Source organism: Nicotiana tabacum, chromosome 23 (assembly GCF_000715075.1).
Source record: "Nicotiana tabacum cultivar K326 chromosome 23, ASM71507v2, whole genome shotgun sequence".
NCBI classification, from domain to species: domain Eukaryota; kingdom Viridiplantae; phylum Streptophyta; class Magnoliopsida; order Solanales; family Solanaceae; genus Nicotiana; species Nicotiana tabacum.
The window spans coordinates 44,440,159-44,464,742 of record NC_134102.1 but is presented as its reverse complement, the minus strand read 5'-3'; the positions used below and the strand labels follow the sequence as shown (position 1 = coordinate 44,464,742).

The 24,584-nt window shown below is 40.0% G+C and overlaps 1 pseudogene; it reads left to right on the top strand.

Moving 5' to 3' along the window:
- Positions 1-896: 896 nt before the first annotated feature.
- Positions 897-24,584, top strand: part of LOC142177138 (pentatricopeptide repeat-containing protein At2g48000-like) — a 64,728-nt pseudogene continuing 41,040 nt past the window's right edge.

Below are 24,584 nucleotides of genomic sequence, written 5' to 3'. Positions count from 1 at the left end.
GGAGTTTATTGACTAAAACCTGGTGTGAAAGCTATCATTTTGTTGAGTTGTTACTTGTCCTTTCTTTAAATGTGATTATCGGATTTAGGCTGTGTTTCCGTTCATTCTTCTATGTCATTATTATGGTGTTCCGCTAATAGTTGTTATTTTCCTTCCTTATTGCAATCACCGTATTAATTTCCACTTCGCGTTGTCTTTATGTAGATATCATACTCTGTTGTTTCTATACTTACATTTGTTCAGGTTATTTAGTCCAGTAGGTGTCTTGACTATTCCTCGTCACTACTCTACTGAGGTTAGTCTTGATACTTGCTTGGTACCGCCGTGGTGTACTCGTACTATACTTCTGCACATTTTTGTGTAGATCTAGGTATTTTAAAGTCAGCTGATCATTAGCTAGCTGTGCAGATTGTTGCTGTAGAGACTTAAGGTAAACCTGCTGCTGCGTTCGCATGCTTTGGAGTCACGTTCTGATTTGTATTCACACTATTTACTTTATTTCAAACGGTTGTATTTAGAAAATTGTAATAAACTCTGTAGAGCTTATGACTTGTTCTGCCGTTTTTGGGAATTGTAAATTTTGTATTAGATGTTATTATATTATTATTGTTATTCAGTAAATGTTAGGCTTACCTAGTCCCTAAGACTAAGCGCCATCATGATACCTAATGGAGGGAAAATTGGGTCATGACACGTTGGTATCAGAGCTCTTGGTTCATAGGTGCTACGAGTCATAAGCGAGTTTAGTTGAGTCTTGCGGATCATTACGGAGACATTTATACTTATCTTCGAGAGGCTACGGAACTATTAGGACAGTTTCACTTCCTTCATTCCTATCGTGTGAGTTTATTGATCTCGAAGTTTGAAGCTTTTATCATTCCATTCTCTCACAGACCATGAGGACACGAGTTACAGTTACTGATGACGCTGCCCCCGGAGCAGATGTCGCTAGGGGCAGAGGCCGAAGAGGAGCACGCGTCGCAGCTAGAGCATCCACCAAAGCAACAGTTGAAGAGCCATCAGTAACTCCGGTTGGGGGACAGGTACCGGAGGCGCCTGCTGTTAACCCTGGACTTCAAGAAATCTTAGCACAGTTCCTGAGCATGTTTGGTATATTGGCTCATACGGGGTTGATTCCGGTTGCACCAGCTACTTCACAGACCGGGGGAGGAACCCAGACTCTCGTCGCCTACACTCTAGAGCAGCGAGTTCATGTTGGTCAGGTTCCAGGTGTCATCGCGACACAACCTGTGGTCCCAGTTCAGCTCGTGGTTAGGGCAGCACCATCTGAGAAAGAACAGCTTAGAGTTGAGAGGTACAAGAAGTACCACCCTCCTACTTTCAGTGGATTGGCGACAGATGATGCCCAGGGTTTCCTGGAGGAGTGTCACCGTATTCTTCATACTATGGGTATTGTGGAGACCAGTGGGGTTGCTTTTGTTACGTTCTAGCTCAGGGGAGCGGCTTATCAATGGTGGCGGGCGTATGAGTTGGGTAGCCCGGCCGAGTCAGTTTTACTTATATGGGTTCAGTTTTTCAGAGATGTTCCTGAAAGAGTTTGTACCTCAGTACCTTTGAGATGCATGGCGCGTAGAGTTTGAGCAGCTGCGCCAGGGCACTATGTCAGTTCAGAGTATGCTGTTAGATTCAGTGATTTGGCCAGACATGCACATGCTTTGGTTGCTACAGTTAGAGAGCGTGTCCTAGATTCATTGAGGGGCTAAGGCATGATATTCGGTTCAGCATGGCTCGAGAAATAGAGTCTGATGTTTTGTTTTAGCAGGTGGTAGGGATCGCTCGCCGAGAGAAGGGCATGTGGGATCAGGAGAGAGAGGACAGACGAGGTCAGGAGAGAGAGGACAGGGAGGCGAGGAGGCCTCGTAGACCAAAGAGATCTACTAGTCCTTATTTTGGAGGCAGGGTACGACATGGTAGAGGTTTTGTGGGTTAGCCAGTTCAGTTTGCACGTCAGGCTTCGCACAGTGTTTCAGGTGCTAATGGGTCTCAGAGTACCGGTACTACACAGTTTCCACAGCCACGCCAGCATAGAGGTTGCTTCGAGTGTGGAGATACTAGCCACAGGGTAAGAGATTATCTTAGACTCCGGACTGATGTGTCACAGTGGGGTATTCAGCCGGGTAGAGGGCACCCAAGAGGGGAAGGTCCGACCCGTTGATGTGTCTCATATAGTAGACTAGTGGCCGTTGCACCAGATAATGTCATACAGGTATGATTTTGATTTATTATAGAGGGTCACCATTCATATTTTGATTTGGTTTTGGTTATCGGGGTGAGTCCCCTTAATTGTTGCTCCACCTATGAGTGAGTTCATGACTTAGTATTCTGTTTATGTGTTTGCCCCTGTTGGGAGATTCTATGAGTGGTAGCCCGTGTCTATCGTTTGTTTTTATCCATTATTAAGGGTTGTGAGACTAGAAGTGAATTCATGTTATCCATTATGGTAGGTTTGATATGATTCCTGAGTAATTTGGTTACGATTTGTGATTTGATACTCTACCGGGGTGAGAGTTCAGTAATTGTTGTGATTTTATTGGCAGATTTGAGTTGGTGGAAGATTTCAATTGGTATGATGTGTATTCGGCTTGTGATTCAGAGATGAGGGTGAGACTCTCACGATTCCATGTGATTTGTTATGTTTGAGCTGGGATGCATGCCATGGTGGAAGTTATATCAAGATGAAATCCTTGTGATTTGTTCATACACTTTGAGTTTTCCTTTTAAATTGATTCGTAGGATGGTACTGATAGAGAGTTGTGCCTGTTGGTCTTGTTTGATATTTCTCTTATGTGTTTCTCTTTTCATATTTATTCCTTTTCGACTTGTGCTTAATTGAGTTTTAGTTTACGAGGTGTGTACTGGTGGCGTTAGATGTGACTTGTTGATCCGGGTGCATAGTTATGAGGTCTTCATGTTGCTTGTATCATTGTCAGCATTATGGAGGTTTAAAACAGGTTGCTAACGGAAATGAGGCTAATTATCGATGCTGGTTTTGATTACGAGCAACTATTGTGATCAGAAATGTTATTTTTCATGTTGGGTGGTCGTACCTTGTGGGTGTAGGCATGAGTTGTTACAGCTAGTTGAGACTGATACCGGGTATGGATTTAGAATCGGGTCTCTTGGAGATGAATAGAAGGTGAGAATTTTGACTCTAAGGTTTATTGGTGTTGGTAAAAGGGATAAATTACAGTTGAGATGGTGTCGTCAGGTTTATGTGGATTGGGGTGATGTGGGTCACCCGTGGATGTATGTCGGATATGTGCATTCAGTGATTTGAAGACTTCAAGGTGATTCTTGGCACGTTCGAGGACGAACGTTTGTTTAAGAGGGGAAGGATGTAACGACCCGACCGATCGTTTTGAGAATTTAAGTCTTGTTCGGCGGCGTAAGGACCTGAGTAGCTTCGTATTATGAGTATTTACTTGTGTGCGTGGTCAAATTCAATTATCGGTTGATTCGGAGTCAAATCGGAAAAAGGATTCAAGTTTTGGAAGCTTAAGCGGTAAGAGTTGACAGGAATTTGACTTTTGTGTAAAAAACTCCGGAATAGGTTTTAGATGATTGCAACAACTTCGTGTGGTGATTTTGGACTTAGGAGCGTGTCCGAACTGTGAATTTGAGGTTTGTAGCTGATTTAGGCTTGAAATGACGAAAGTCAAATTTTTGAAGATTTTAACCAGAAGTGGAATTTTTGATATCGGGGTCAGAATGCGATTCCAGAGTTGGAACAGTTCCGTTATGTTATTTGGAACTTGCCTGCAAAATTTGACGTCAATACGGGTTGAAGTTATAATTATCCCTTATGTAATTGTTCATCATTAATTGAGGTTGTGATCATCTTTTTGCTGCTTATCCCTAATTGAATGTGTTGTATCGCTTTCTTAATTGCCCAGCCTTAAAAGAAGTTAGATATCTTATATTTTAGTAGACTTGTCCTTATTTCGAATTATTTGCCTTGTGTTAGCTCCTTCGTTGTCGAACTGTACATTGAGGACCGTTGTTATATAATATTTCCTTTCTTATTGAGCTGTTCTTATTCTGACTAGCATTCTCTATTGTGGCTACTCCTTCTGAATTAGTTCCTCCGTTTCTTTGTGCTCTGGAATTTCTGAGTTGACTTAATTGTCATACCCTTGTATTATTGTCATTATTGCTGTTGTACTTATTGTGGTGATGCATGAGGTTTCTGTCGTGCGGTTGTTGTTATTGTGATGCACGAGGTTTCTGCCGTGCGATTGTTGTTATTGTGATGTACGAGGTTTCTGCCGTGCAGTTTTTGTTATTGTGATGTACGAGGTTTCTGCCGTGCGGCTATTGTTATGGGGTTGCACGGGGTTTCTGTCGTGCTATTGTTACTATTAATATTTGCACATGTGACGTGACAAGGCGGGATATATATATATATATATATGTGTGTGTGTGTGGGGGGGGGGGGAGGCGGGTTGCGCATGTGGGGAGACAAGGTGGGAACATTATTATGCATGTGTGGCGAGACAAGGCGGGCATTTATTTTACTATTGCACGCATGGCGAGACAAGGTGGGATGTGTCAGGGATTGATTTGTGATGACTTGTGATGGACTGGGGGCATTCTTGTTGTTGATGTTTGTGTAGTGGTACACTTATGTGTGTGAGTTTTATCTTGTGAAAAGTTGTGTGAAAACATTCTACATGCTGTCCATTTCTTTTCCTATACAATTACTAGTGGGCATGAACTACATTAGGACACTTGCACAAGCATACACGTAGTTGAGCACTCTTATCGGTTAAGAAGTTTTCTTGATATTGTTGAATATAGATGAACTCCCTTGTTTACTTGCCTTCTATGTGAGAATGACTCTATTTGGCAAGTGACTCGTCAGTGCGGTTATGAATTGTAATGAGGGCATATGATGCCAAGTGTTAGGGTTCAGGTATTGGAACCCGTGAGTTGTGAATAGTATGAGGTTCGGTACCTCGTGGAGTTTATTGATTAAAACCTAGTGTGAAAGCTGTCGTTTTGTTGAGTTGTTACTTGCCCTTTATTTAACTATGATTATCGGATTTAGGCTGTGTTTCAGTTCATTCTTCTATGTCTTTATTATGGTGTTCCGCTAATAGTTGTTGTTTTCCTTCCTTATTGCAATTACCGTATTAATTTCTACTTCGCGTAGTCTTTATGTAGATATCATACTCTGTTGTTTCTATACTTACACTTGTTCAGGTTATTTAGTCCAGTAGGTGTCTTGACTGTTCCTCGTCACTAATCCACTGAGGTTAGTCTTGATACTTGCTGGGTACCGCCGTGGTGTACTCATACTACACTTCTGCATATTTTTGTGCAGATCCAGGTATTTTGAAGACAGTTGATCATTAGCTAGCTGTGCGGATTGTTGCTGCGGAGACTCAAGGTAAACCTGTTGCTGCATTCGCAGGCTTCGGAGTAACCATCTGATTTGAATTCACACTATTTACTTTATTTCAAACAGTTGTATTTAGAAAATTATAACAAACTCTATGGAGCTTATGAAATTGCATTTTGAGAGTCGATTTGGACTCGGAATTTTAAAACTTATCACATATATGAACTCGTGGGGGTCATGGGTAGACGAAATCTACCATTGGACCCAGATTTTGATTGGGTGGGCCCTAGGTTGACTTTTGTTAATTTTTTGGGAAAAGTATAAAAATATTAACTTATCTATTGCAATTGAATTCTCTAGCACTGTTTGACGTTATTGAGTCGATTTTGGTTAGATTTGAGACGTGTGGAGGTTGATTGTAGGGGAAAAAGCTATTTCTGAGTATTGAATCTGCCTAATTGAGGTAATGTCTTACCTAACTTCGTGTGGGGGGAACTACCCCTTAGGATTGTTATTGTTTGATTCAATTATGCTAAGTGAAATCCGTATACGCAAGGTGTCGAGTGGGTACACGAGTTGTACGTAGTATTTGACTGGTTAATACTGCTTAGACTATTTCCATGCTTTAATTGAAATGCCATATTATGTTATAGATTGTCATAGTTAAATCATCTTTAATTGTGTTAGACTATCCTTAAATGCTTTAGTTGAATTGTTTAGTAATTGTCCTACATCTTACTTGCTAAATTGCTCCCATGCTTTGGTTTAACCTGTTGCCCCTTTATTGTCACATGTTATCTCTTCATTGTTAATTGTCATTGTTGAATTAATTGTTCATGTTTCCCTTTTATTTGTTGAGCTGTTCTTATTCTGACTAGCATTCTCTATTGTGGCTACTTCTTGTGAATTAGTTCCTCCATTTCTTTGTGTTCTGGAATTTATAAGTTGACTTAATTGTCATACCCTTGTATTCTTGTCATTGTTGCTGTTGTACTTATTGTAGTGATACAACGAGGTTTCGGTTGTGCAGTTGTTGTTATTGTGATGCACAAGGTTTCTGCCGTGCTGTTGTTGTTATTGTGATGCACGAGGTTCTGCTGTGCAATTGTTGTTATTGTGATGTACGAGGTTTCTGCCGTGCGGTTGTTGTTATGGGGTTGCACAAGGTATCTGTTGTGCTATTGTTACTATTGATATTTGCACATGTGACGTGACAAGGCGGGCATGAACTATGTTAGGACACTTGCACAAGCATACACATAGTTGAGCACTCTTATCGGTTAAGAAGTTTTCTTAATATTGTTGAGTAAAGATGAACTCCCTTGTTTACTTGCCTTCTATGTGAGAATAGCTCTATTTGGCATGTGAGTTGTCAGTGCGGTTACGAATTGTAATGAGGGCACAGGATGCCAAGTGTTAGGGTTCAGGTATTGGAACCCGTGAGTTGTGAATAGTATGAGGTTCGATACCTCGTGGAGTTTATTGACTAAAACCTGGTGTGAAAGCTGTAGTTTTGTGGAGTTGTTACTTGTCCTTTCTTTAACTATGATTATCGGATTTAGTCTGTGTTTCCATTCATTCTTCTATGTCTTTATTATGGTGTTCCGCTAATAGTTGTTATTTTCCTTCCTTATTGCAATTACCGTATTAATTTCCACTTCGCGTAGTCTTTATGTAGATATCATACTCTGTTGTTTCTATACTTACATTTGTTCAGGTTATTTAGTCCAGTAGGTGTCTTGACTGTTCCTCATCACTAATCCACTGAGGTTAGTCTTGATACTTGCTGGGTACCGCCGTGGTGTACTCATACTACACTTTTGCATATTTTTGTGCAGATCCAGGTATTTTGAAGTCAGCTGATCATTAGCTAGCTGTGCGGATTGTTGCTGCGGAGACTCAAGGAAAACCTGTTGCTGCATTCGCAGGCTTCAGAGTAACCTTCTGATTTGTATTCACACTGTTTACTTTATTTCAAATAGTTGTATTTAGAAAATTGTAACAAACTCAATGGAGCTTATGAAATTGCATTTTCAGAGTCAATTTGGACTCAGATTTTGAAACCTATCACATATATGAACTCGTGGGGTCATGAGTAGACGGAATCTACTATTGGACCCAGATTTTGATTGGGTGGGCCCCAGGTTGACGTTTATGAACTTTTTGGGAAAAGTGTAAAAATATTAACTTATCTATTGCAATTGAATTCTCTAGCACTGTTTGGCGTTATTGAGTCAATTTTGGTTAGATTTGAGCCGCGTGGAGGTGGATTGTAGGGGAAAAAGCTATTTCTGAGTATTGAATCTGCCTAATTGAGGTAAGTGTCTTACCTAATTTCGTGTGGGGAGAACTACCCCTTAGGATTGTTATTGTTTGATTCAATTATGCTAAGTGAAATCCATATACGCAAGGTGTCGAGTGGGTACACGAGTTGTACATAGTATTTGACTGGTTAATACTACTTAGACTATTTTCATGCTTTAATTGAAATGCCATATTATGTTATAGATTGTCATAGTTAAATCATCCTTAATTGTGTTAGACTATCCTTAAATGCTTTAGTTGAATTGTTTAGTAATTGTCCTACATCTTACTTGCTAAATTGCTCCCATGCTTTGGTTTAACCTGTTGCCCCTTTATTGTCACATGTTATCTCTTCATTGTTAATTGTCATTGTTGAATTAATTGTTCATGTTTCTCTTTTATTTGTTGAGCTGTTCTTATTCTAATTAGCATTCTCTATTATGGCTACTCCTTGTGAATTAGTTCCTCCGTTTCTTTGTGTTCTGGAATTTATGAGTTGACTTAATTGTCATACCCTTGTATTCTTGTCATTTTTGCTGTTGTACTTATTGTAGTGATGCACGAGGTTTCTGCCATGTGGTTGTTGTTATTATGATGCACGAGGTTTCTGCCGTGCGGTTGTTGTTATTGTGATGCATGAGGTTTCTGCCGTGCAGTTGTTGTTATTGTGATGTATGAGGTTTCTGCCGTGCGGTTGTTGTTATGGGGTTGCACAAGGTGTCTGTTGTGCTATTGTTACTATTAATATTTGCACATGTGACGTGACAAGGTGGGCATGAACTATGTTAGGACACTTGCATAAGCATACACGTAGTTGAGCACTCTTATCGGTTAAGAAGTTTTCTTAATATTGTTGAGTATAGATGAACTCCCTTGTTTACTTGCCTTCTATGTGAGAATAACTCTATTTGGCATGTGAGTCGTCAGTACTGTTATGAATTGTAATGAGGGCACAGGATGCCAAGTGTTAGGGTTCAGATATTGGAACCCGTGAGTTATGAATAGTATGAGGTTCGGTACCTCGTGGAGTTTATTGACTAAAACCTGGTGTGAAAGCTGTAGTTTTGTGGAGTTGTTACTTGTCCTTTCTTTAATTATGATTATCGGATTTAGGTTGTGTTTCCGTTCATTCTTCTATGTCATTATTATGGTGTTTCGCTAATAGTTGTTGTTTTCCTTTCTTATTGCAATTACCATCTTAATTTTTACTTTGCGTAGTCTTTATGTAGATATCATACTCTGTTGTTTCTATATTTACATTTGTTCAGGTTATTTAGTCCAGTAGGTGTCTTGATTGTTCCTCGTCACTAATCCACTGAGGTTAGTCTTGATACTTGCTGGGTACCGCCGTGGTGTACTCATACTACACTTCTGCATATTTTTGTGCAGATCCAGGTATTTTGAAGTCAGCTGATCATTAGCTAGCTGTGCGGATTGTTGCTGCGGAGACTCAAGGAAAACCTGTTGCTGCGTTCGCAGGCTTCGGAGTCACCTTCTGATTTGTATTCACACTGTTTACTTTATTTCAAACAGTTGTATTTAGAAAATTGTAACAAACTCTATGGAGCTTATGACTTGTACTACTGGTTTTGAGAATTGTAAATTTTATAGAGATTTATATTTTAAAAATTGTTAGATATTATTTAATTATTATTGTTATTCAGTAAATATTAGGTTTACCTAGTCCCTAAGACTAGGTGCTATCACGATACTCAACTGATAGAAAATTGGGTCGTGACAACCTTGAAGATATAAATTGTATCCCCAAATTTGAGTCAAGCTTGCGATTGTAGTTCTGGGTTGGTGCTATGAATACGAAAGAACCAAGAAAATAATGTCGCATTTTGTACTTCTTGGCCTTTAAGTGAGGAATGTCGTTTTGTCTTCTTGGCCTAGCAAATTTCAGAGTATATGCACTTTATTTTGCATTCCTTGACTCTTCCATATGATCGAAAGGATTGATTCTCATGTCATCATCCTAACACAATGTTGAAAAGTGGTTAGAATAAAGTCTAATACGCTCTAACTCTAAAATCACTTCATTTTTATTATTCTCACTTTTGCAAACTTCCTCAACCTTTGCATCATCAATAATAATTGGTTGAATGATCGGAACTCCTCTTTATGCTCCACAAGCTGGCCAGTATCCACAACAATTTATTGTTGGGCATCACACCCCTCAATCTTTTTATTCAACTGCACCTGCAGGTCATGGATATCTGAGCCAAATTGGTCTGTTTCTTGTCTGAGCTCAGTTCTTCCTTCTATCAGTTGTTCTACCATGTTTGAAAGACCATTACGGATAACTCCGTAAAATTGTATTAGCTGAACTTGTTCCTCTAGCCAAGATTGGCTCACTATATCTGCTTCTTCAATTTTTATCTCTTTTAGGAACTCACTATCTTTGTCGAGTTGAGGTTCTTCCTGAAAATTGCCATTAATTCTTCCATTCTAGCCTGCAGTACTTGAATTTCTAAGGCAATCTTTTTTGAATTTCATCTTGTTGCTCGGCTACTTGCCTCACCATGTCCATAATACGGACAGCACATTCCACATCCTCCACTTCATTACTCCTATCAAACTCATAAACATTATTAGAAGCATCATAATAAGATCAGGAGAAGAATAATAAGAATTAGGACAACCATCCTAATGGCCCTCTTGACCACCTCACACATTACAAATATTTCACACAAAAGATTGAGATCATGCACCCAACTCGTTCCTGGAAATATTTTTATAATTTTGCCACAAGTGTGGTCCTACACAATATGAACAGGGATCACAAAAATAAGAATAACCAACATTCAACCAAAATTCATTAAAAGATGCCATCTAACACAAGTAAAAACATACTAAATATACCAAAACTAGAAAACACAAAAAGAAAAATTAAAACTTGATTTGTTAGGCAGTGAAAGCTAGATCTAGTGAAATAATTAATTTCTAAGTGCCTGACAATGGCACCAAAAATCGGTTTTCCTAAATCACACACGCAAGTATACGACGTCAATCAAGTAATAAAGAGTGAGTAGATATTGTTCTCACGAGGACTTGGGATTAATTATCAACTATATTAAGAAAATTCTAATTTATCGAGTCAAGAACAAGTTCAAAGTGATTTTTGTTTAATTAATTCTATGAACTATGGTTGCGATAAAAAGAAGAACTAATTAACTATCACACGTAGCACCAAAGGTTGAATTCAATGAGAAATAATATTCTAGGGTCATGGATATGTAACAATCCTGTCGAATTCTTCAATTAACTTGACTTATTAATTTATCCAGATTAATAATGTCTAAGGACAATGATACTCGTAGAAATTTGACAATTTCTACTCGCCTATTGTATCTATTCTAACCCTATATTCCTATGAGATTAGAGATAAAGAGAACGCATTAATAGTCTCTTGCAAGTTGGCTAAGCACGGCACATAGGTATATTTCTATCCATATGCGCAAATCAATTCTCCAATGACTAGGTTCAAGATCGCGTTCTATTCAATCCTATTGCAATCAAGAATTACCTCTTTCAAGTTCAACTCAAGATTCATATATAGTATTTCATTGTTAGCTAGGCAGTAAAATAATTAGGCTCAGGATATGAATAAATAACCCAATATGTAAATCAACTCGTCAAATCAATATTCAAATATCAACATTCATGTAAAACCATATCCCTAGAATGAACGACCAATCTCAATTAATTCCCAAGAATACATAAAAATCAATAATAGAAGGGTAAATGAAGAACTCAAGATGAATTCCACGGTTTCCGAACTCTGTTATGGCTTTTCTTTGCTTCCAAGTATGTTCTTGCCTCACCAAAGACTTCCCTCCCTTCAAAAATGGCTAACTCTCATATTTATAAGGTTTAGGGTTTAGATGAGACGAATTTGGCTTCTCCTAATTCAGATTGAAAAAGCTGATTTTTTCTGCTCCGGTCCCGGTCTGGCAAAGTGAACCTCGCTTCGCTGTCCAGGACATTTCTGGTTTCTTCTGCTCCGGTCCCGATCTAGCGAAGTGAACCTCGCTTCGCTATTCGGGACTTTTCTCTTTAGCTCTTTTTTCACCAAATTTTTCATCCATTTGATCCTTTTCCCCGTAAGTTTGTTCCTACACATAAGAAATACATAATGAGCATATTTTTACTTCAAAAGCGGTGTGAACTCCCACAACACATACAATAATTAATACACAAACACACTCAAGATATGCACTTTTCACCCTTTATCACTAACTTTTAAATATAGCTACTTTGTAAAGTATTTTTAAATCTCGGCAGCGATTTGGTGAGTTATATGGAAAGAAAGAAATTCTAGAGTTTTTGATAACAAGAGGGACAAGGTTGTTAATCTTAAACATAAATATTTTTTTTATTTGAAAAGGTAACAGTTGTTAGACAGTTAATATATGTAGTGACACACTTATTAGTATCCCATATTGATTAATAGATATTGTATATAAATAGAGCTCAATATAAGATAATTTTTAATGCTATCTTAATAATATTTCGGCAAAATGGCTTTCCGGCCACTTAAACTTACACCCAATTGCCAACCCGGTAAAAAAATTTATAAATTTTCCATTTGAACACCTTAACTTAACGGAATGAATACTAATAAAATACTTTGATCGTTGGCTATGCTTATGCGGCACTGACATAAGTAATGTGGACAAAATGCGTGCCAATCACGCAAAAAATGCGCGTGAGTATAATATTTTGATTTTAAAAAAGATACTAAAATCAAAAGAAAAAATTAAAACGAAAGAGAAAAAGGGAAAGAGCACCCCATGGCCCATCACTGCTCGCCTCTCTTCTCTTCTTCTTTTCACAAGTAACCCTTCCCCAGTTATCTCCCGTCAGTCCACCCCATTTTTATTCAGTTTTTTCTCATTATCTTTCAAATTTTTCTCATTTCATTTTCTTATTATTTCTCAAATATAGTGAGAGGTTTGAGTAAAGAAATGCTATGAATTTTTAAATTAAGCGAGGAGAGAGAAATTGGGAGTTTTCTAGCCAGATTCGATATGAAGGTGTGTGATTTTACTTATCTCTTATGATTTAGGTCTTTTTACAGAAGAGACGTGATTATGTGGTTGGTCATCGGCAAATCGGAGATGGCAGCCATTGGGGTTTTGTTGGTGGTCAAAAATTATATTCCTAATTGAATTTAACTGAAATAATAAGAGAACTAGTAAAGGAGGGGATGAAGGAAGCAGGCTAATTTCTTGGATTTGAGGTTTGGTCGGAGGCTTTTTCGGCAGTATCTTCTTTTACTAATTTTTTTTTTTTTTGGTGGTGGGGGGGGGGGGGAGGGAGGTGTTTGAGTGGAGAAGATAAGTAAAAAATAAAATATAAATTTGATAAATTAATTTTAAAATTGGTACCCACAAATAACACATGTCAAACAATAAATGGTCTAGCATATGACGTGTTTGACATGTTAGCACAATTGATATACATGCTCGGTTGGATGTTTTTATTAGTACTCTATAACGACCCAATCGGTCATTTTGTGTAATTGCGCCCCGTTAATCCTTTTATTGCTTCACATATGTGAGTTTATGCTTTTATGATTTGCGAGTTTGATTAGTCTCGTTCCGGGAGGCTTTCGGGTTGGTTTGGACCCTTGATTCTAGACTTAGAAGCTTTAATTTGAAAATATTGACCAAACTTTGACTTTTGTGAAAACGACCCCTAAACTGTGCTTTTATGACTCTGATAGCTTTGTATCATGATTTTAGACTTGGGGGTATGCCCGGAATTGATTTTCAAAGTCCGTAGGTTGGTTTATGTTGATTAGCCGAACTTTGGCAATTTTAAGCTGTAAATTTTGACCGTAGGCTGACTTTTACCTATTAAGCTCAGAAATTGATTTGGGGACTTGGAATAGGTCCTTTACGACATTTAGAACTTGTCTGTAAAATTTGGCATCATTCAGAGTTGAATTGATAGGAATCGGACGCGTAGGTGTAATTTAAGATATGCTTGAAATTCACATCGGAAATCAAGAGTTTTAGAGTTCAATTCATAGTTTTAGATGTTATTTTTGTGTTTTGATCACGTGAGAGAGTTTGTATGAAGTTTTTAGACTTGTGTGAGTGTTTGGTTTGGAGCCCCGAGGGCTCAGGTGAGTTTCAGACGCTTTGCGGAGTGTTGATAGGATTGAAGTTTGCTGGGTTTTTTCTGCAGGCCTCTGATCTCGCGTTTGCGAGATTTTGGTTCGCATTTGTAAAGTCAGGCCAAGTCAGATGTGTTCGCATTTGCAAAAAAAGATGGAAGGGGTCAGTTCGCATTTGCGATCCATTTTGTCGCAATTGCCAAAGTCCAAAGTTCCCAATTGTGAAATATTCATCTCAATTGCGACTGTAGCAGGGATGAGAAGGTCTTTGCATTTGCGAGAGATTCTTCACATTTGTGGGGTTTGCAATTGCGAACCCCAGGTCGCAAATGCGACATCTGCGATTAGACAAATAGCTGAGGGATGGGATTTTTGTGTTCATTGTCTCATTTTTGAACCCTAGACTCGGTAGGAGACGACTTGGAGAAGGTATTTTCACCTACAAACCTTGGGTAAGTGATCCTAATCTATTTCTAATCATATTCCATCAACTAATCTTCGATTTTAATATCAAAATCATGTGAATTAAAGTAGAAATTTATGAAACTTTGTCATGTTTTTGAAAAATAAGAAATTACATTTTGAGAGTCGATTTGGACTCGGATTTTAAAACTTATCACATATATGAACTCGTGGGGTCATGGGTAGACGGAATCTACCATCGGACCTGGATTTTGATTGGGTTTGCCCCAGGTTGATTTTTGTTAACTTTTTGGGAAAAGTGTAAAAATATTAACTTATCTATTGCAATTGAATTCTCTAGCACTGTTTGATGTTATTGAGTCGATTTTGGTTAGATTTGAGCTGTGTGGAGGTGGATTGTAGGGAAAAAAGCTATTTTCGAGTATTGAATTGGCCTAATTGAGGTAAGTGTCTTACCTAACTTCGTATGGGGGAAGTGTGGGGGGAACTACCCCTTAGGATTGTTATTGTTTGATTCAATTGTGCTAAGTGAAATTCGTGCATGCAAGATGACGAGTGGGTACACGAGTTGTACGTAGTATTTGACTGGTTAATACTACTTAGACTATTTCCATGCTTTAATTGAAATGCCATATTATGTTATAGATTCTCATAGTTAAATCATCCTTAATTGTGTTAGACTATCCTTAAATGCTTTAGTTGAATTGTATAGTAATTGTCCTACATCTTACTTGCTAAATTTCTCCCATGTTTTGGTTGAACCTGTTGCCCCTTTATTGTCACATGTTATCTCTTCATTGCTAATTGTCATTGTTGAATTAATTGTTCATGTTTCCCTTTTATTTGTTGACTTCCGTATTTGATAATCATTGTTGAAGATTATTTCCTTCATTATGAGTTAGTCTTATCTAATATTGTGGTTACATGTTATTTTTCCCATTGTTGAGTTATTTGATATTGAGATTATGGAAGTTGTTTATACGTTGAGGCGATGTTGGTTATTGTTGAAACATCTATCTTATTGAGCATTTTCCATCCATTATTGTTGTTGATGATATTCTCATATACGTTGTGTTGGAGCCATGGGCTATTGTTGTGGAAACATTGCAATTGTTATTGTTGGCAAGTTGTGATATGTGGGCACTTGGTGTGCGATGTTGTTATTGTGATATTATATTGATGCGTATACGGCGGTATAAGGCTTGGGTTGATGTGCATGCGGCGGTATAAGGTGGGACCTATGTGCGTGTTGCTTGTAGGGGAACTACGTGAAGCCACGCGGCGTCATAAGGTGGGCTAAAGTGCATGTAGCTATTTCGGGAAAACTATTTTCAAAACTTGTTTTCAAATATAAGGCTCACGCGGCATAAGGAAGGATTGTGATTGAAATTGAGAAATGTGAATATGAGGCAATACCTCGGTTGTTATTCTTGATTATACGAGGCAGTACCTCAGTTTGATTTCATTATACACGAGGCGGTACCTCGTTGTGTTTCTTGCTGTTATTGCATGTTGCAAGGTGACGTGGAAGGAATATTTCTTGTTGCTCCATTCATTATCATTCTAGTAGTTGTAGTCCGTACATGATCTTTGTGTCACTTTAGTTGTTTCTTTCACTCTATTTCTACTATTGATTTTCATGGTTTTAGATCATGCTATAATCTAGTTCCGTATCAGTTACTTTCTTACTTCCCATTTTATATCTGTATTTCATTTTATACTGACTATTCCATATCCTAGTAGGTGTCCTGATCTGGCCTCGTCACTACTCTACTGAGGTTAGACTTGATACTCGCTGAGTACCATTGTGGTGTACTCATATTATGCTTTTACACAACGTTTTGTGCAAATCCAGGTATGTCTGCTCATGCTGGTAGATAGAGAGTCTTGCTAGCTGCTTTTACCGGAGACTTCAAGCTATGCCTGCTCGGCGTTCGCATGCCTCACAGTCACCTTCCATTATTTTCATTACTGTTGTATTTTATTTTTGGATAGTGATGTAGTAGCACTCTAGTAGCATTCTATAGAGCTTATGACTCAGTTCCACCGGTTTTGGGGTGTGAATTTGTGAGATTCTACTTACAAATGGTTTTTATCCATTATTTAGTAGCTTTCAGTATCTTGTATTTACATATCTGTGGTTGCTATTTGTTAGGGTTATCTAGTCGTAGAGACTAGGTGCCATCACAACATCCTTTGGAGGGAATTTGGGGTCGTAACAAGTTGGTATCAGAGATATAGGTTCATAGGTGTTACGAGTCATGAGCAGGTTTAGTAGAGTCTTGTGGATCGGTACGGAGACATCTGTACTTATCTTCGATAGGCTATGGAACTATTAGTAAAACTTCACTTATTTGATTCCTTATCGTTCGAATTGGTTGATTTCAAAAACTAAATCTTTGACTTTCTATTCTCTCACAGATGGTGAGGACACGCACCATAGGATCCGACAATCAAACACCCGCGCCCTCTGCTAGATCCGCGAGAGGCCGGGGATGGGGCTGGGGCAGAGGATGAGGACGGGCACAGGGTGCAGCCAGAGCACCTTCCCGAGCTGCGACAAAGGAGCCACCAATAGCTCCAATCAGGGGTCAGACACCCGAGGAGCCTATTGACACCCCAGCACTTCAGGAGATTCTCACACAGTTCATGAGCATGTTCAGCACCTTAGCTCAAGCAGGGTTGATCCCACTTGCACCAGCCACATCTCAAGCTGGAGGAGAAGCCCAGACTCCTACGGCCCGTACCCAGAGCAGTGGGTCTAGGTTGATCATGTCCCATATGTTATAACGGTACAGACTGTTGTCCAGTTCAGCCCGTGGTTAGGGCAGCAACATCTGAGGAGGAGCATCTTAAGCTCAAGAGGTTCAAGAAGTATCACCCTCCTACTTTCAGTTTTCTTGAGAAGTGCCCATAGGTTTCTTGAGGAGTGTCACCGCATTCTCCATACTATGGGCATTGTGGAGACGAGTGGGGTTACCTTTACTACGTTCCAGCTGAAAGGAGTGGCATATCAGTGGTGGTGGGCGTACGAGGTGGGTAGCCCAGCCGAGGCAGCTTCACTTACATGAGATCTATTTTCATAGTTTTTCTTAAGGGATTTTGTTCCTCAGAACCTTTGGGATTCTTGGTGCGTGGAGTTCGAGCGGCTGTGCCAGGGTACTATGTCAGTGTTTGAGTATGTTGTATGATTTAGTGATTTGTCCAGGCACATACCATCCTTGGTTGCCATAGTCAGGAAGCGAGTCCGTCGATTTTTTGAGTGGCTTAACCAGAGTATTAGATACAACGTTACTAGGGAGTTGTGGTCAGACACTCTGTATCAGTAGGTGGTTGAGATTACATAGAGGTTGGAGGGTATGCGAGACCGTGATAGAGAGGATAGGGAGGCCAAGAGGCCTCGTGGCACAGGGGGATTTAGTGGTGGTCACACTGCAGCTTCGTCCCGTCATGGTAGGGGCTATGTGAGCTGCCCAGTTCATTTAGCACTTCCAGCTTCTAGTGGTGCTCCGGTTGTATCGAGGTCCCAGGTTGCACACTTTGCTCAGCCACTTTCTAGTGCACCTCCTGTATGGGAAGCCTTCACCGGTCAGTCCAGCCGACCAGGCCCGGGCCAGTCCCAGCCGACACATCCTCCGCAAGCTTGTTTTGAGTGTGGTGATACCCACAATATGGTCAGACATTACCGCAAACTCAGTAGGTGTGCACCTTCACAGACTACTCAGGCTCCACGAATTCAGTTAGGTGCGCAAACTTCTCAGGCCATGATTGTTATCCCAGCTGCCACTCCACCCGCTCAGCCAGCTAGAGCTGGAGGTCAGGCGGGTATAGGTCTCCCTATAGGGGGAGGCTAGGCCAGATATTATGCTCTTCCTGCTAGGATAGAGGCAGTTGCTTCAAACTCAGTCATTACAGGTATTGTTCTGGTCTGTCTTAGAGATGCATCAGTCTTATTTGATCTAGGCTCCACGTATTCCTATGTATCATCTTAATTTGCTCCATATTTAGGTATATCCCATAATTCCTTGAGTTCTCATGTTTATGTGTCTACACCTGTGGGAGATTCCATTGTTGTTGACCATGTGTATCGGTCGTGTTTAGTTGTTCTTGGTGGTTTTGAGACTAGAGTTGATATGTTGTTATTTAATATGGTAGAATTTGATGTTATCTTGAGCATGGATTGGTTGTCGCCCTATCATGCTATTCTTGATTGTCACGCTAAGACTGTGACGTTGGCTATGCCAGGTTTACCGAGGTTAGAGTGGAGGGGTGCATTAGATTATATGCCTACCAGGGTTATATCATTTCTAAAGGCTCAGTGGATGGTTGAGAAGGGGTGTAATGCTTATCTAGCCTTTGTGAGTCAGTGCTGATACTCCTACTGTTGAGTTACTTCCAGTAGTGAGAGACTTTCCAGATCATCCACGCATGCCGCCCGACAGAGATATTGATTTCGGTATTGATTTATTACCGGACACTCAGCCCATTTCTGTTATACCATATCATATGGCCCCAGCAGAGTTGAAGGAGTTAAAGGAGCAGTTACAGTAGTTTCTTGATAAGGGATTCATTCGGCCTAGCATGTCGTTGTGGGGTGCTCCGATATTGTTTATGAAGAAGAAGGATGGATCTATGCACATATGTGTTAATTATCGTCAGTTGAACAATGTTACGGTGAAGAACAGGTATCCATTACCACGCATTGATGACCTATTTGATCAGCTACAGGGTGCCAGAGTGTTCTCCAAGAGTGATTTGCGGTCAAGTTATCATTAGTTGAAGATTCGGGATCCGGATATTCTGAAGACTGCCTTTAGGACTCGGTATGGTCACTACGAGTTCCTCGTGATGTCTTTCGGGCTGACCAACGTCCTAGCAACATTGATGAACCTGACGGATAGAGTATTCCAGCCTTACCTTGATTTATTCTTCATTGTGTTTATTGACGACATCTTGATGTACTCCCATAGTCGGGAAGATCAGGAGCAGCACTTGAAGATTGTGCTCTAGACCTTGAGAGAGAGAAGACGTTATATGCACAGTTCTCAAAGTGCGAATTTTGGCTCGATTCAGTGGCATTTTTGGGTCATGTGGTGTCGAGTGAGGGGATCAAGGTAGATCCAAAGAAGATTGAAGCAGTGCAGAATTGGTCTAGAACGTCTTCAAATATTGAGATTCAGAGTTTTCTTGGTTTGGCGAGGTATTATCATCGATTCTAGAGGGTTTCTCATCTATTGTTGAACCTAAGACTAGATTGACCCAGAAGGGTGCTCTACTCAGGTGGACCGAGGAGTGTGAGGAGATCTTTCAAAATCTCAAGGCTGCTTTGACCACAACTCAGTATTAGTATTGCCTACGAGCTCGGGGACTTTTACTGTGTATTGTGATGCATCACGTGTTGGCCTTGGCGCGGTGTCGATGCAAGACGGTAGGGTGATTGCCTAAGCATCTCGACAGTTGAAGACTCATGAGAAGAATTATCCAGTCCACAATTTGGAGTTGGCAACCATTGTTCATGCATTGAAGATCTGGCTGCACTATTTGTCTGGTGTTCCTTGTGAGGTCTTTACCAACCACCGGTGTCTACAACAAGTGTTGAAACATAAGGAGCTTAACTTCCAGCAGCGGAGATGGCTAGAATTGCTTAAGGACTATGATATCACTATTCTATATCATCCCGAAAAGGCTAATGTGGTGGCCGATGCCTTGAGTCGAAACGCGGAGAGTTTGTGTAGTCTAGCATATCTACCGGTAGCAGAAAGGCCATTAGCATTGGAGGTTCCGGCCTTAGCCAACCAGTTTGTTAGATTGTTATATTTAGGAGCCGAGTTGAGTTTTGGCTTGTGCGGTTTCTCGGTCCTCTCTTTATGATCGTATCAGAGAGCGTCAGTATGACGACCCCCATTTGCTTGTCCTCAAGGACACAGTTCAGCACGGTGATGCCAAGGAGTTCACTATTTGGGATGACAGTGTGTTACAGATGTAGGGCAAGCTATGTGTGCCAAATGTAGATGGTTTGCATGAGTTGATTCTCCAAGAGGCTCACGGTTCACGGTACTCCATTCATCCGTGTGCCGCCAAGATGTATCAGGACTTGAGGCAACACTATTGGTGGAGGAGAATAAAGAAGGACATAGTGGAGTATGTAGCTCGGTGCCTAAATTGTCAACAGGTGAAGTATGAGCATCAGCGGCCAGGTGGATTGATTTAGAGGCTAGAGATTCCAGAGTGGTAATGGGAGCGAGTTACTATGGATTTTGTTGTTAGGCTCCCACGGACTTAGAGGAAGTTCGATGCAATATGGATAATTGTGGATAGGTTGACCAAGTCGGCCTATTTCATTCCAGTAGTGACTACGTATTCTTTAGAGCAACGAGCTCAATTCTATATTTGCGCGATTGTCAGACTTCATGGCTTGCCGGTATCCATCATCTCTGACCGGGGTACTCAGTTTACATCGTGATTCTTGAGGGCTGTATAGTGTGAGTTAGGCATGCAGGTTATGTTAAATACATCATTTCACCCTCAGACGGACGGACAGTTTGAGCGCACTATTCAGATATTGGAGGATATGCTTCGTTCATGTGTGATGGAGTTTGGGGGTTCTTGGGATCAGTTTGTGCTGCTTACGGAGTTTGTCTACAACAATAGCTACCTGTCGAGCATTCAGATGTCTTTGTATTAGGCCTTATATGAGAGGCAGTATCGATCTCCAGTAGGTTGGTTTGAGTCGGGCGAGGCGATGCTATTGGGTACAGGCTTGATTCATGATGCTTTGGAAAAGGTTAAATTGATTCAAGATCAGTTTCACACAGCCCAATCTAGACAGATGAGTTATGCGGATCGGAGGGTTCGCGACGTTGCATTCATGGTTCGGGAGCGGGTCTTACTCCGGGTTTCGCCCATGAAGGGTGTTATGAGGTTCGAGAAGAAGGGCAAGTTGAGCCCTAGGTATATCCGACCTTTTGAGATTATTGAGAGGATTGGAGAGGTTGCCTACAAGCTTGCACTGCCACTTAGTCTAGTTGCAGTTCATCCAGTATTCCATGTTACTATGCTCCGGAAGTATCATGGTTATCCGTCTCATGTGTTAGATTTTAGCTCAGTCCAATTGGAGAAGGACTTGTCTTATGTTGAGGAGACGGTGGCCATCTTGGACCGGCAAGTCTGGAAGTTGAGGTCAAAGGATATTGCTTTAGTGAAAGTTCAATGGAGGGGGTCATCCAATCGAGGATGCGACCTGGGAGACCGAGCACGACATGCAGAGTCGTTATTCTCATCTATTCACCACTTCATGTATGTCCTTATGCACGTCCGATAATGAGCGTTTGTTTTAAGAGGGGGAGAATGTAACGACGCGATCAGTCGTTTTGTGTAATTGTGCCCCGTTAACCCTTTTATTGCTTCACATATGTGAGTTTATGCTTTTATGACTTGCGACGTTAATTAGTTTCCTTCCGAAAGGCTTTCGGGTTCATTTGGACCCTTGATTCTAGACTTAGAAGCTTTAATTTAAAAATGTTGATAAAACTTTGACTTATGTGAAAACGGCCCTGGAACTTTGTTTCTATGACTTTGATAGATTTGTATCGTGATTTCAAACTTGGTCGTATACCCAAAATTGAATTTGGAAGTTTGTAGGTTGATTTGTCTTGATTTGCCAGAATTTGGCAATTTTACATTGAAAATTTTGACCGTATGTTAACTTTTAGCTATTGAGCTCGAAAATTGGTCTTGGGACTTCAAATAGGTCCGTTATGGCATTTAGAAATTGTCTGCAAAATTTGGCGTCATTCGGAGTTGAATTGATAGGAATTGGACTCGTAGTTGTAATTTTAGAAATTCTCTTTGAAAATCTTGCGTTTTAGAGTTCAATTCGTATTTTCAGATGTTATTTTTGTGTTTTGATCGCGCGAGCGAGTTTGTATGATGTTTTTAAACTTGTGTGAATGTTTGGTTTGGAGCTACGAGGGCTCATGTGAGTTTCGAATGCTTAGCGGAGTGTTGATATGATTGAAGTTTGCTGGTTTTTTTCTCCAAGCCTCTGATCTCGTATTTGCTAGATTTTGGTTCGCATTTGCGAAGTCATGCCAAGCCTGCTGTGTTCGAATTTGCAAACCCATTGTTCGCATTTGCGAAAAAGGCTGGGAAGGGGTCATTTCGCATTTGCGATCCATTTTGTCGCAATTGTTAATGATGTCCAAAGTTTGTAATTGCGATCTATTCATCGCAATTGCGATGGTAGCAGAGATGGGAAGATCTTCGCATTTTTGAGAGATTCTTCACATTTGGGGGGTTTTCCAAGTCGCAAATGCGACATCCGCGACTGGACAAATAGCTGAGGGACGGGATGTTTGAGATCATTCTCTTATTTTTGAACCCTAGACTCGGTAGGAGATGACTTGGAGAAGGAAATTTCACCTACAAATCTTGGGTAAGTGATCCTAATCTATTTCTAATCATATTCCATCAACTTATCTTAGATTTTAACATCAAAATCATGTGAATCAAAGTAGAAATTTATGAAACTTTGTCAAGTTTTTGAAAAATAAGAAATTGAGTTTTGAGAGTCTATTTGAACTCGGATTTTGAAACTAATCACATATATGAACTTTAACGACCCGACCAGTCATTTTGAGTATTTGTACTTTGCTCGGTGGTTTGAGGGCATGAGTATCTCTGTATGATGTATTATGACTTGTGTGTATTGTCGGTTTTGGTGTTCGGATGATTCGGAATTAATTTGGAAGAATGAATTTCATGTTTGAAGCTTTAGGTTGGAAGAGTTGACCAAGTTTGACTTTAGAGTATTTGATCTCGGATCGGATTTTTATGGTTCCGTTAGGTCCGGATGGTTATTTTGGACTTGGGTGTATGCCCAGATTTGCATTTGAATATTTCTAGAAGATTTCGGCACTAATTGGCTAAAGTTGGAAATTTGAAGGTTTGGAATGTTCATAAGTTTGACCGAGAGTTGACTTTGATGATATCGGGTTCGAATTGTTGTTTCGAAAGTTGGAATAGGTTCGTTATGTCATTTGGAACTTGTATGCAAAATTTGGGTTCATTCCGAATTGGTTAGGCTTGAATCGGATGCTTGGTTCGAAGTTTGAAGTTTATGAACTTAAGAGATTGATCTTGATCGACGATTCGTGGTTTTGATGTTAATATGTGTGATTTGAGTCCTCGGTAAGGTCCGTAATATGTTTTGAGACTTGTTGGTATGTTCGGACGGGGTCCCGAGGGGCTCGAGTGAGTTTCGTGGTAGTTTCAAACCATTTCTAAGCCATTTTTAGTTGTTGATTTTTGCTACAGTAGTGTGCATCACGATCGCTGACTTTGGGTTGCGTTCGCGATGAGTAAAATGGAAAAAGGGCACTTATGAATCGCGTTCACGGAGAGTTCTTTGTGTTCGCGAAGAAGAAAATTCTTTTGTCACTAACCCGACTTTGGAAGCTTCTATCATGCAATTTATAAGGAATTTGGAGATAATCCAAAAAATAAGTTATAGTACTTTGTGTCTAGTTTTTAGAAAATTAAACCGTTTATTATTTGAAGTTTTGTACAAAAGTTATAGCCATTAAAATAGAGGCTATCTGGAAGAGTTGGGCAAGCTTGTTGGAATTTCCTCATTGCAGTCGCGGGGAAATGTTTGCGATTGCGAAGGGTAAAAATTGAGCTGGAATAATTTTTGAATCGCGATAGTGATGTTAGGGACCACAATCACAAAGAGGGACCCCTGGTAGTGCATTTAAACATCAAATTGCAGGATTTTGAGTTCATTTTAACATATTTTGAGCTATGGAGCTCGGATTGAGGCGATGTTTACCACATTGATTCGGGTAAGTATTTTATACTCGGTATTGATTTTATTCCTTGATTCCATCTTCATTTTTGGCATTTGATTGATAATTTCAAAGAGAAATTGGGAGTTTTTGTATAAAATTTTATAAAGTGAATTTTTGAGTTTTGGACATCGATTCAGAGTCGGCTCTGAGTGAAATTAGTATGGTTGGACTCGTAATTGAATGGGTTGTCGGATTTTGTAATTTTTGTCAGGGTTCGAGGTGCGGGCACGGGTTTGACGTTTTGGTTGACTTTGAGTAAAAGTGTAAAGATTTGACCTTTATTATTTGGGATTGTTTCCTTAAGAATTATTTGATATTTTTGAGTTGCTTTTGGTAGTTTAGAGCCGTTCGAAGGTAGATACGCGCGGGATGGAATTTTTAGAGTGTCGTTTGGCTTGCTCGGTATTTGACTTGGCTTGTTTGAGGTAAGAATCCTATCTAAACTTGGTTGAGGCACTGGTTGCTTGAATTATTTGTGATAGCTACGTGCTACAGGTGCACATATGTGTGGAGTTAAACC